Raw genomic sequence first — 12,864 nt, 5'->3', positions numbered from 1 at the left:
TTATGTAATGTGCCAACTCTATTATTCTCTAGATTTCGAATATGAATGTTGAACCCAAGAATTGAGGGACAGTTCAGCCAAAAAATACAATTCTGTCATCACCTATTCACCTCATGTCCATCCAAACCTGTTACTTTCTTTCTGTGGAACACAAATGAAGAAATATTACAAAAGGTTTACCTTTTTTATATTATGGGGACCAAGGGCTCTTCAGGTCTAAAAACGCTCCATAAAAGATTTGTGTGCTTTATTCGAAGCTATATAATTTGTTTTGTTGTTGTTGTTATAAAAACAGTTGGTGAAAAGTTTTTCCGTCAAGAAACTTTCTAAATGCTAATTGAAGAATGCTGAATGTAAGAATATGGTCTTTTCACTTGGGCTATAATGTCTTTAGCAGTAGATAACGTTAATGACAAAAAAAAAAAAAAAAATGTGTGCAGAAATTGGTTTGTTATTTTGGTACTTTAAGCCTTGTTAAGCGTTTTTACACTTAATAACTTAAAACAGTGGTTTCCAACCTTTTTCAACTCACGGCCCACAGAACCAAACACATATGTTTTTGCGGCCCACTGCAAAAAAATTTACTGACCCCGCTATCGTTGGGTTAATAACTAGATTGTTAGATAGCTGGATTGTTAACTGTCTTTATTGAATGAACTGGCAATGAACAGAAAATAACTCGGGCTGGCACCGCTTAGCACAACTGCTGTTGTTCTGTAGCATATGCAGCACAAATATCAAAGATAAATTGGCGGTTTATTCTTAAACCAATCAGCGAGCTTGAATAGTGGAAGCATAGTCACAGTTTAATATTATTTTTTTTGTTGTTTAATTTAATATATATATCTGTAGCCCACAGATTGAAAACCACTGACTTAAAATGTCCTAGTAGTAGCTAAATGTTAGTAATTACTTAGAAAACATTCTTACACTAAATCTCATGGTGATTCAAAACAGGGATGAACACTAATTTGTTTTGACCTCCTTTAAAAACATAAAAAAGAAACCCAATTTGATTCCTTTCAACGAACCAGTTAAATGAGTTGACTATATGACTCATTCGATTCAGTTGCTTTGAACCAATTGCAGCTGCTCTATAATCAACAATTCCCTGACAGCTCTCCTGTTAACAACTCATTAAACATTACATCAAAATGCGTGGATGATCTAAACGATGGGGTGAAAAGGAAGGTGCTAATATTGAATTTAAGTTAGGTTATTGAAATTTCTTGTCATAAATATTTAGATTACTGAACATAATGAGCAAAAATATTATGCACTTTTTAGTGCAAGTCGAGTTTTCAGTTTTTGTTGCTGTTTCTAATAATAAAATATAATTTTTAGTAAATAATATTTAAATGTATAGTTTGAGCTGGTCCTAAATTAAGATTCAATTTAAACGCACACATGCTTTCTCTGTCAAAATGTTCCCACATTCTGTAGTTTGTGAATAGCACTCTCTGTCTGTTCCATTCAATTAAGGAATATGATGCTGCCAATGCCATTTTGTTTAACCAATAAGGAAAACAAAACAGTCTATTATCAGTTCTGACAAACTCTTGGGGCCAGTTTTGATAATGTAATTCAGTTCTTGCATCAAAGTCTCCTGTTAAAATGCCCGCCCTGAGAGTATGAGGTTGCCTTGTCCCATTGTGTGTGTTGCTACTCAGGCTTACATTAACTGTTCACTGATGGCAGAAAATTGAGCGTATACCGAGCTCAGTTCCACGCCTCTAGGGCCCCAGATCACTAATCATTTGATGCTGAAAGCAGCCGCTCCCTCTGCTGCAGGAACGAAGGGTCAAATGCATGTTAGAAGCGAGCTGCTTCTTACGCAGGACACGTCTCTCCCCACGTGCCTCTGAAGCAGCAGGGGACCCCATCAAGAACGGGAAGAGAGCAGTAGAGGAGAGGAATGAAATAATTTCATCTCCTGCACTGTAATGCTCCCCCTTAAATCAGCCTGTGAGGAGTGTGCGCCAAGGCTCGGGGAACGGGAGGGAGGCAAGAAAAGCTGGAAAGAAAGACAATGGTAATATCGGGCCTGCTTTGATGAAAGATCTCAGGCAGTGGACACACAGAAACAGATCTATGTGGATGATGGAAATAGAGGGAAATGCATGGGAAAAAAGCTTGAAGGGATTAAGAATGGGACATTTTGTCCGACACATAATCTTTTTTTCATTTCCACCACATCTCACTTACATTTATTCATTTAACAGATGTTTTTATCCAGGGGATTACAAATGAGAGACATCACAAGCAATTTGTCTTAAGATCTCAAATGAAGAAACTGTGTTTGATAACATTCTTTGGCGGAGATGACATTTAAAATGTTTTGGGAATGAAATGGTCAACTGCTTTGCCTTGTATGTCTTATATGTACAAAATATTTCATACTTCTTGCATAATTTGACAATTACAGCTTGACTGGAAATGAAACTAATAAAAAAATTTCAGTTCAGTGATATTTACCTTGATTTTATGTTGTTGTTCACACATTTTGACAGCTATAATAAAAAAAAAAAAATACACAATAAATGTTAAAATGGTGTGTTTATTTCACTCAGACATTATCATACATATGATATTTAATATCGAAAGTCTTGGATGATTCAATACATAAAATACCACAAACTTGAATTTTTAACCTGAAGGGATTTAAGTCACTCTAAATGCCAGAATCAGATTTTTTGCTTTACAAATGTTTTTCAGCCCTATGCATCCCTATGTACTTTCTCCACACTAAAATATTCAGATATTGCAATCCACAGTGCTATATTGCAATAACAAAACATTTCTTTCAGACACTGATTTTTAATTGTCTGGACACTGAAAAATTCTTTCAGGGATATGAACTTTTTCCAGGCAACCTGGCATCAGACTGTGTGCAAATTTGTTGTGTTTCAGTGCGAAAAAAATTGTGAATATTTAAATACTTTTCTGTTGTTTAGTCACATCAGAGTGTGACCGATACCTTTCTCTGGGCCAATGAGATTACATATGCGAACTAGAGATAGCCCACACATCTTGATGTAATTTGGCACAAGTATGTAACCTTAAAAAACAGACGTGGTCAGATGCAGCTGCCCTTCTTTCAAGGTTCTGATTCCATTGGTCCGCCTGAGCTGAAAGTGGGTCACAGAGAGCTGGGAGAAGGTGCTGGCATGCTGCTCACTTGGACCCAAATGAGCTGTAAAATGGCAGTAAATGGGCTTGAGAGGAACTGGAGCCTCTCTACACGCACCAACCTACAAACAAGACAGAAAAACAGACAGTGAGAGAGAGAGCGAGATAGAAAGCTCAACCAACAACCCAGCAGGGTCTCTGCAGCCATTCCTAATCTGGCTCTTTTATCCGGTCCCTGTGGTCAATGCCATCTGTGTGGAGTCCCACGGCAACTTCCTCCAGACCAACACACACAATTTGAGGAGCGAACAATCTCCCTGCCTGCAGATCTCTGGTTTCTTGGAGAGCTTTTGGAACTAGTTTCTCAGTTAAAAGAAAATCGCTTGATGGCTCACTGAGGCAGAAGGGCTGGCAGACTCTGACTAGTTATCCGTCACATCAAAGCGCCCATCCACAGTCTCTTCCACTTGACTGGGATTTGTCTCGCCACAGATTTCGAGATGTAGTTTCAGGGCTGTGTGCTCTTCAAAATAAATTCAAGACGTCACCTTTGAAATCCAGAGATCATGCTATAGACGGACCCCCATGCACTGGTCAAGACCAGCGTCAATCCTTTAAACCCCCAACAATGCATTTCAGCAGCTCGTTTGGACCACACAGGATTGATTTCCTGTCTGATTAATCAATTACCGGTGACCTGCATAATCAATAATCCCTCACTTGGGGTACATACAAAAACAGTCAGGTCTGAAAAGAAGGCTCTAATCCAGCACTACTCAACACTGTTTTGCAACTGCAATAGTAACAAACATGTCATCTAGAGTTAATAAGAACCAAGACTGAAATGTACAGTATGACCACATATACCACATAACAGTAGAAATGTGTCGACTGGTAGAGACTTCACTGTACCATTATAATAATAATAAAAAAATGACACTAAGAAATAAACGATGGCATTCACTTCAGAGTTTATCTGTTTATCAGACTTTAGTTTTTTAGTTGCCAGTTGCCAAAAGGACATCAGAACTTGCTGCAATAATATAAAATGTTATGTATTAATAGGGAATTTAATGCACATTATATTATGGGCTTTGAATTCTATATTTATGCACATTAATGTATATAATTATAGGGTGCACAATAAATATGTTACTGAATATTAATGCACAGTCACTTCTATATTAATGCACATTATTCATGAACATTAAATAATTATTGCACGGATATATATTGTGCATGGATTTTATATTAATGTAGAATTTAAAGTAAATCAGTATGCATTAAATCAGAATTTGTATCAATGTGTGATGATGACCATATAATTTAATGTAATCTCAAATAGAATAAATTATGAATAATAATTAATTAATATTTTATAATATTAATATACATGAAATTCTAAATTAAATGGACATTAAATTTGATATTAACGACTGACATGTCAGTAATATATTTATAAAGAACTGAATGTGCCCTAGTATATATTTTAATGCACTAATGTGTGTTAGTGTGGATTAGTTTAGAATTTGATAAGCCATACTGCACTATGTGGAGCTTTTTATTTGATATAAGAATTATTAGTCATGCATTATCTCCATTAAGTTCAATATATTTCATTTGTACCTTTCATACTTTCAATAATATATTCTGCAATATAAACATACTCAATATTAAAATAATAATAACTAAAACATCCCGATTGGCGCCCCCTGACATTTCCAATGTTTAGTATCCCTGCTGTGATCCTTACATTGTTGTTACTGCATCAAACAGTATTCATCCTTAGTGCTGATTCCTAATCTAATATGGTCTTCTTCTATCCATTCAGCTCCTTATGAGAAAAGAACATTGAGCAGCTGAACACATAAAAATAGGCCATATGTACACATGTACAGATTGAGTTTCGGGGAGGAGGAAAGCGAGGGGGGAGGGGTGGGCTATCAGTTCTCGTTCAGCACCGGCATAAGCATCTCACGCCACCAAAGCTCATTCGCTCAGCACACCTCATTACCGGGCCACATCGACTCGAGCTGATTGGCTGAAACCAATCAGATGGTGAAATGAGTATCGAAAGGGGGTGTGGGGGGGGGACTTCTATCTCTTCTCTCTTTATATTTCACCCTCTTTATCTTATTCCCATTCCTGGTGCAATGAAAAATTAACTTGCCCTGTATGGCATCCCGGAAAAATTGCAGATGCTCCAAACACAAAAGGCAGTGCACGATTGCCATAACCTCAACTTAACCCAGGCTATTTTCTCCATTTCCGTTCGCCTCTCTCACCTGCAGAAAAACACCAGATCAGGTTGATTTAAAATATGAACAGATGGAAATTCATATGGATTAATTGGAGCTTCCGGGAGGGGATGAAATCTTCATATGAGATTTGGCTAATGCATCATCAGCATCATCAAAGCCTCACTGATGAAGTCTTCAGGGGCTGGAGGACAAATGGCCCTTGACCTGCTACTAATGGATGTAAAACTCAGTAAAACAACAATTACAGCCTGTGGTTTACCATGACAACCAGTACTATAATGATGTCACTGCTGTTACTTACTACAGTAAATGGCACTCATAAAATATTAGCAGGTAAAACTACTGCGAAAATGTAAGGCTCCAGCCATTAGCAGGTGAAACTGAAAAGTGTTCAGAAAATAGAAGATTGGGTTCAGGACAAGTGCAAATGACTAGATTTTGGTAAAAGATTATGAACAAAAAAATATTACTTGAAAAATCTGAAGTCAAACTGTTTTTCTTTAAAAGAACATGCACTGATGAATTTTTTGTTTACCAGGAACGTGCTTATACCATGGTATTTTTAAATGCCATTAAAGTGGTTTTGGGTCAGTAATATTTATTTATTTATTTAGGAAAGAAATTAATGATTTTATTCATAAATTAAACTGGTAAAAAGGCATTGTTAGATTTTATTCTATTTTTTTTATAAATACTGTTCTTTTAATCTTCCTATTCATCAAAGGGTCACAAAAATATATATAATGGTTTCAACAAGAATTTTAGGCAGCAATTCTTTTCATTTTTTTTCATTGATAATAATAAGACAGGTTTTTGAGCACCAAACCAGCATATTACAATGATTTCTGAGGGATGATTTGACAGATTCGAGTAATGGGCTGCTGAAAATTAAGTTTTGCCATCACAGGAATAAATTATATTTCAAAATACTATTAAATAAAGCAGTAATTTTAATTGAAATATTATTTCACAATATTAATGTTTAACTGCATTTATCATTAGTGCAGTGAAATACAATTGGGTAAACTGGCAATGGGTGGGTTTCACAAACCAAAACATAGACCAAAATTCCGGCCCGGAATGCACAGAATAACTGACTGTAGAATTGTTTTTCAGATAAACAAACGTGTTAACTTGGCATGTTTCTTAAAAATCTGCAAACATACTATGGTATTTTATGCTTTAGTAGAGTCAGAATCTTACATACAGCACCTTTAACGTTGGATTTTGTAAATCAAATTAACATTGATATTTGGCATTGAATTTACATTGAATTTCTGCCGAAAATTGTACTAAATATCAATGTCTTATGAAGTTGTGTGCCTGCTAGGTTTCTGTGAAAATACTCCAATTCATCAGCACACACGTTGATATTTTTCAACATGGGAACAGAGGGATCTATTTCAGTCTGAAATGCAAGAAGACTATATTCTCTCAGACGATTACAATCAGGCACTTTAACAGACTCACTCCATGTACAAACCCAAAACCTTGTCTTCCAAACCATCACCTGCTTTCTCACCTCTTTCTGATTGAACATTCTCAGAAAAGTGCTGCTTTACTACTTGAAATGGAGATAGAGATAGAAAGGGAGTAATAGAAAGAGAATAGAAAGGAGAGTAAAAAAGTCTTGGTTGCTGCACACCGTGAGGCTTATCAGAGGGCAAATAACAAGGGAAACCGCTAGCGCCAGTTCCCTTCCCTCCACCCCTATTATCTTGTTCATCTCACACTAATGCCTCTCTCCCGTTCCAACAAGAACCCTCACTGAGACGCCGAGCTTTCAAAGGATTATTAGAATTCATTTGTTGACGGTAGGTGAAAGACTGCTAGAGCATACCACACATAAAAAGATGTGAGATTAACAGCCTACCATCTAATATTTCGCACATGTACACACAAACGGAATGTAATTCATCGTGCCATTATGGTCGCCGTCTCTCCATCTTTCTCTCCTGGATATTCGTTATGGTCTTAATTATCGATGCTGATGAATTATATGCGCTCTACACATGTGTCGACAATGCCTTGGTTCCAAGTGGACTGTGGGACTGTGAAACGAACCACACCGATGCATGATAACGTTCAGTTCATAAGCACACTGTAGACATTATGAAGCTCCGCCCTCTAGTTGTCCTCTGTTTTCTGTATACATTTCCACAGCCTGAAAGTCAAACAAAATGTATTACTGAATTGCTGTTTTAAAATCTTCCCGGCCTACCGACATTTGCTATGACATCCGTTTCAAACACTACAATACTCATAATAACTTCTGTTAACTCTACAATGAGTAAACCCACTTCACCATCTAATTACTCTTCAGGTTCGATTTTCTGTGTTTTCGCATCCGTAGCCAACATGTTAAATGGAAAGTATGACAAATTTGGAAAAAAACAAAACTACTGCTGTCAAACGATTAATCGCCTCAAAAATACAAGTTTTTGTTTACATAATCTATGTTTGCTGTGTCTATTTGTTATGTATCTACGTATAAATACATATACTTGCATGTATATATTTCAGAAAAAATATGTTTATATGTGAACTATATTTATTTATAATATAATAATAAGCGATTCATTGTTTGACATCATTAGAAAAAAAAACGCATACGAAAATCCACCATCCCCCCATATTTTACACAATAAGAACTTTTCTAATTAAGTTAAAACCGTATATATCGTTCTGGAATTACACCGCCATGCCAATAGATGGCACAACTGGCACTTAAGAGAGTTCCTGTTTTTCAGTTTATTCATCGATCCATTTCATCCATATCATTTGCTGTTGGCCCAGATATCAACTAGGTCTGAGGCCGGTAACAAATTCGGATTGGATGTAAATGTTTTATACATTTTTTTACAAAGCTCTGAAAGTAATTCAAAACAACTTCAAGTTCAAAACAACAAGACAAATGTGAAAAGTTTGACATATTCCAGAGTAACAGATTGGACTTTCATACAGTCATTACCAGTATAGTATGATATCTGCTGAATTATTTTTTATTTTGAGTGTTTTTTTTTAAACTGTATCTTTATTGTTAATTTTAGTTATTGTCCTTGATGTGAATGGGCATTTATTCTGCAGCTCTGAGTTTAGTTGACACATCTTCTGGAGTAGCTTTTTGGTCCTTGATAAGAGTTAAGGGTCATCTTTCTCTTCGTCACATGAGTTGAAGCCATTAGCAGGAGTTTCCCCACAGGCTCCACAGTTTCGAGGATCAAGGGTATGACCTAGCTTGCCTTACCCTTAGGAAAGCACTCCAGCGTCAGCGCTGGCCCAGCAGGACGCCCTCTTTGCCCGGAAGGTGAGAGATCCACCCGTGGTGTTGAGAGTGTTGTTTTAGAAGAGCAAAGGTTAAGAAGTTCACAAATAAACACATCTCAAACCAACTCTATCACGAGGTATCAAGGACATCCTGTGGACACGGTCAGAAAGAACGAGCTCACCGAATGCAAACACTAGGTTCACCGTTGAAACATTTTCTGCAGGAAGTTTGGGCTATTATCATTCTGTCAAAGTTAAAACCTGTCCATGCACCCATGTCAGGAAAGCATGAATTGGCGATATAAATGTCAAAGCAACCCAATACAAATGGCCTTTCCTATTGATTCTGAGTCACACTGGAGTGGACCAGATGACTTAAGGATTGATGGAGTTCTGGTTGAAGTTCATTTATGCACTTGTTCGGTCTATGCCAACCCATCAGATGCTATCAAATAAAACTAAAAATCTTGAACGTGCTCACTCGAGCTCTATAAATTCCCTTGCTTTTGAAAGGCCTACAGCAAAATGGTCCTATTGAGAAGTGTAAAGATGAATATGATTGTCTTCACAGAGATCGTTCTCTCAACTTCTCAGCTGCTGGTGAACTTGATTTAGCACCAGAGGCTCCATGGGAAATGTAATCTCTCAAGAGGCATGTTCCATTGGGAAATCTCTTCTGAACGCTTGTACAAGGTTGGAATGTTGCTGAATGGGAAAGAATGGCTTTGAGAACATCAAGAGTACAGAAGTCTTTGCTACAAGAGTATGTTCAGGTCCCTAACATGTTAGAGAATGTTATGAATTGAAAACATTTGTCACATAATTAATAATGCTTATCTGATTAATTCCAATTTCTCAGCTGCTGGTGAACTTGAAAAGCTCCATGGAAATTGTCATCTCCCGAGGGCTGTTGAGGAATTCCTTCTGGAGGTTTTCTGAAGGTTGAGAGAATACTGCCGTGTTAGAGAAATTGATTTTCGTCATGAATATACAGTACACTAGACAGCCTAGTATGGTTGGTGTTGCCTTCTACTGTTTGAATCTTGACCATGTTCACATTAGGGAATTTAATGAAATAAACTGTCAGAAAAACACTTTTAAATGGAACATCTTCTAATTCCAGTTTCTCAGTTGCTGGTGAATTTGACTTTAAAAGCTCCATGTGGACAGGTGAGGAATTCCTTCTGAAAGCTGATGAGCATTATTGCATTAGAGTGACTGAATTTCATGAATATAGAAATTAAAGTATGGCTAGACTTACCTTTGTATCTCGTCCATGTCCACGTCAGATAGCTTTATGAATTAAAGACATGATGTCAAGTCACAGTGTTTTCTGATTAATCTGGTCAGCTAATGGTGAATTTGTGGCTTCATGGAAAAATTTTTTTTTTGAAGGGCTTTTGGGAGTTTTCTGAAAGAACACTGTTGCATTAAAGAGAGTGAATTTCATAACATCACGAATACAGACTGTCTAGTGTGGTTTGACTTACCTCATATGTTTGAATCTTTATTTTGCTCACGTTTGGAAATGTTATGAATAAAACAAAATGTTCTAGTAAAAGTTTTCTGACTAATTCCAGGTTTTCAGCTGGTAAACTTAATTTTAGAGGCTTCTTGTGAACTCTTGAGAACCACTGAGGAATCCCTTCCGAAGGTTGAAGAGCATTGCTGCATTACATATCATGAATATAGACAATCAAGTATGGTTGGACTTACCTGCCATATCCCATCCAATGTTCAGTCATCCCAATGTTAATAGTCTTGTCATTTGACAGTGAACTTATGTGGGAAAAATTATGTCTCAAGGGCTGTTGAGAAATCCCTTCTGAAGGCTTGCATTGAAGAGAGCAAATTTCACAGCATCCTGAATATACACAAGTACATACTTTCTATGTTTGGACATCAGCCTTAAGCCAACCCATCAATAAAATAAACCTCAGAATGCAGTCATGCTAAGGAAGGTACGCTAGCTGTGTCTTTGCTTAGAGGTGCATGAGCATGCTTGTGTTTGTGAGGTAAAAATCAATTCATTTGAATCACTTTGCAGCATTGGATTTTACCAGCATTCTCAAGATTTTTTCTCAAACAAGACGCATGGATGAGGGTATTGACAAAGGAGTGATTTATTTTCTTGGATGTCCCTCTTTAGCTCAGCCAAACGAATGCCTTTGGGTCATCCCGATGATTCCCTTCCCAACCCATCCAGCAGAGGGAAACATAGCGCTTCTGTTTGACAAAGCCAGCGGGAACAGAGCCTGATGCAGTCTCACCACACACATAACAAAGAGAGTTCCAAATCAACAAAGCGTGACTGTGTAGAGCCTTAGTTCAGCCACCAACTCATTTCAATCCTCGATGGGGGAAATTACAATTATTCCTTTATTATGGTTTGTTTTGTCTAAGGCGATCGAAAAACACAAGGATGTACTGTATGCACATCAGATGGTAGGGAGAACAATTTGTAAGGAGAGCCGTTTAATACTTCAAAGCCGGGTATTATTGTATTTTTACGCAAGTTGATTATGACAATACTTGGAACCTAATGAGAGCTCCAGTGCTGGGCTCAACCATCTCTTTGTAATAAAGCTTCTCTCTTCTAACATATTAACATGGCCTTTTAGGCCCTGCACATGCACCAATGCTCTCTGTAACAAGGGATAACTTACTATAACATGCCAGCAGGCCCTTGTAGAACAGACAGAGTCCCATCTGTTAGGAAAGGAGTCATGTGTATGTGCGCTCTTTTTCCGCTTTCCAGGCTGTGTCATAGTACTTACATTTAAATGAAGACCTGGTTCTTACGGAGGGTGGTCACTTTTGAGTGTCGAGTAACTTGTTGCGACAGGTGCCAATGCTCATCAGATCACTGTGGATGTATGTACCATTGCAGTGTGATCAGCTTTTCCATTTTCTGCATCTCTTGGAATGCCAAAAAATGAGCTGAAGGATTATTTACTGTTGACAGGGTAAAAGGGAAAAGAGAACACAGCTTGGGCCCTGCTCATGTGCTTCATATCCATGGATAATGCTAATTAAATGCAATGATAAGCGTTTGATGTTAAGCTTTCATCGCACTAAGATGATAGCTGTGAAGTTATAAAACAACTCATTTTTCAATAAATAACATTTGAAATGTAAAGTAAATGCCATTAATAAGGGAGGCATAACAGTGAATAGCAAAAACAGAAATGAAAGTTCAGTGCTGTTTTTCTACAGCAGAGAGTTTAAATCGAAGGCCTTCTGATTTAAGCTACAACTAGTGAACTGAAAACCAGTTGTCACACCTTTTGCACATGATGAACAAATTTAAACTTTTAAACACGTTTTTTCATACTGTTAGTTTCTGGTAAAATAGCAGAAATAGATACTAGTCAAACTAGCAGACAAAATGTCACAGCAGCACATACAGTAGGAAGTTTAACAAACAAACAAAATCAATATCAGTAAGTTTGCTTGGAAGTATGCATCTTCATTTGCTGTCTTCATTCTTTGACCATCCGTGACAATACGTTTCACAACAATATATAATTATATATATATAATGTATATAAAATTAATGGTATGGTGTATACATTGGTGATTTAAGTTCATATTCACAGTTGAAACTTCTGTCTGATTATGTATGACAAGAACCTGCACATGAGTGCATGAATTACAAGTTTTAATACAGTCATTAGGCATGACCTTAAAGAAAACACAGACATCAAAAGTCTTAAAATCATTTTGATGTGATATGCTTTGCTGAAATTTTATAAAAAATATATACAACCTTGTTAGTGCTCCCCAATGAAAACCTCTGCTCTACAGTAGCTTGTCCTTGTGAGTTTGGGTTGATTTCAGGACCCTGGACAGCACCACTGAAAACTGACCATACCTTTCATTAATGAAGAGTTAACTAACTGCATAATATAGCTCAACTCCTTATTTTTAACAAATAAATGCTATTTTTTACCTCCATTACCTTAAAACTTGGAAGAGGAAACTCTCATTAAGCCCTACTGATGGGAACAACCACATGCAAAACTTGCACTGTTTTGCATTTCACAGGTTTGTTTGATGTTTTCATTTTTACCCATTTCTTTTCTCTTTCCATGTTTGGATGATTGTAGCAGCAGAGCGAGCGGGAATCATATGTAGGTTTTAAAACAGTCTCTGCATGGTACAGATAGTGCAGAGAATTAACGTCTATTTCACGGTGTGGCAGCCG

The sequence above is a fragment of the Carassius gibelio genome, chromosome B25 (genome assembly GCF_023724105.1).
Source record: "Carassius gibelio isolate Cgi1373 ecotype wild population from Czech Republic chromosome B25, carGib1.2-hapl.c, whole genome shotgun sequence".
NCBI lineage: Eukaryota > Metazoa > Chordata > Actinopteri > Cypriniformes > Cyprinidae > Carassius > Carassius gibelio.
Note: the sequence above shows the minus strand (reverse complement) of the source record.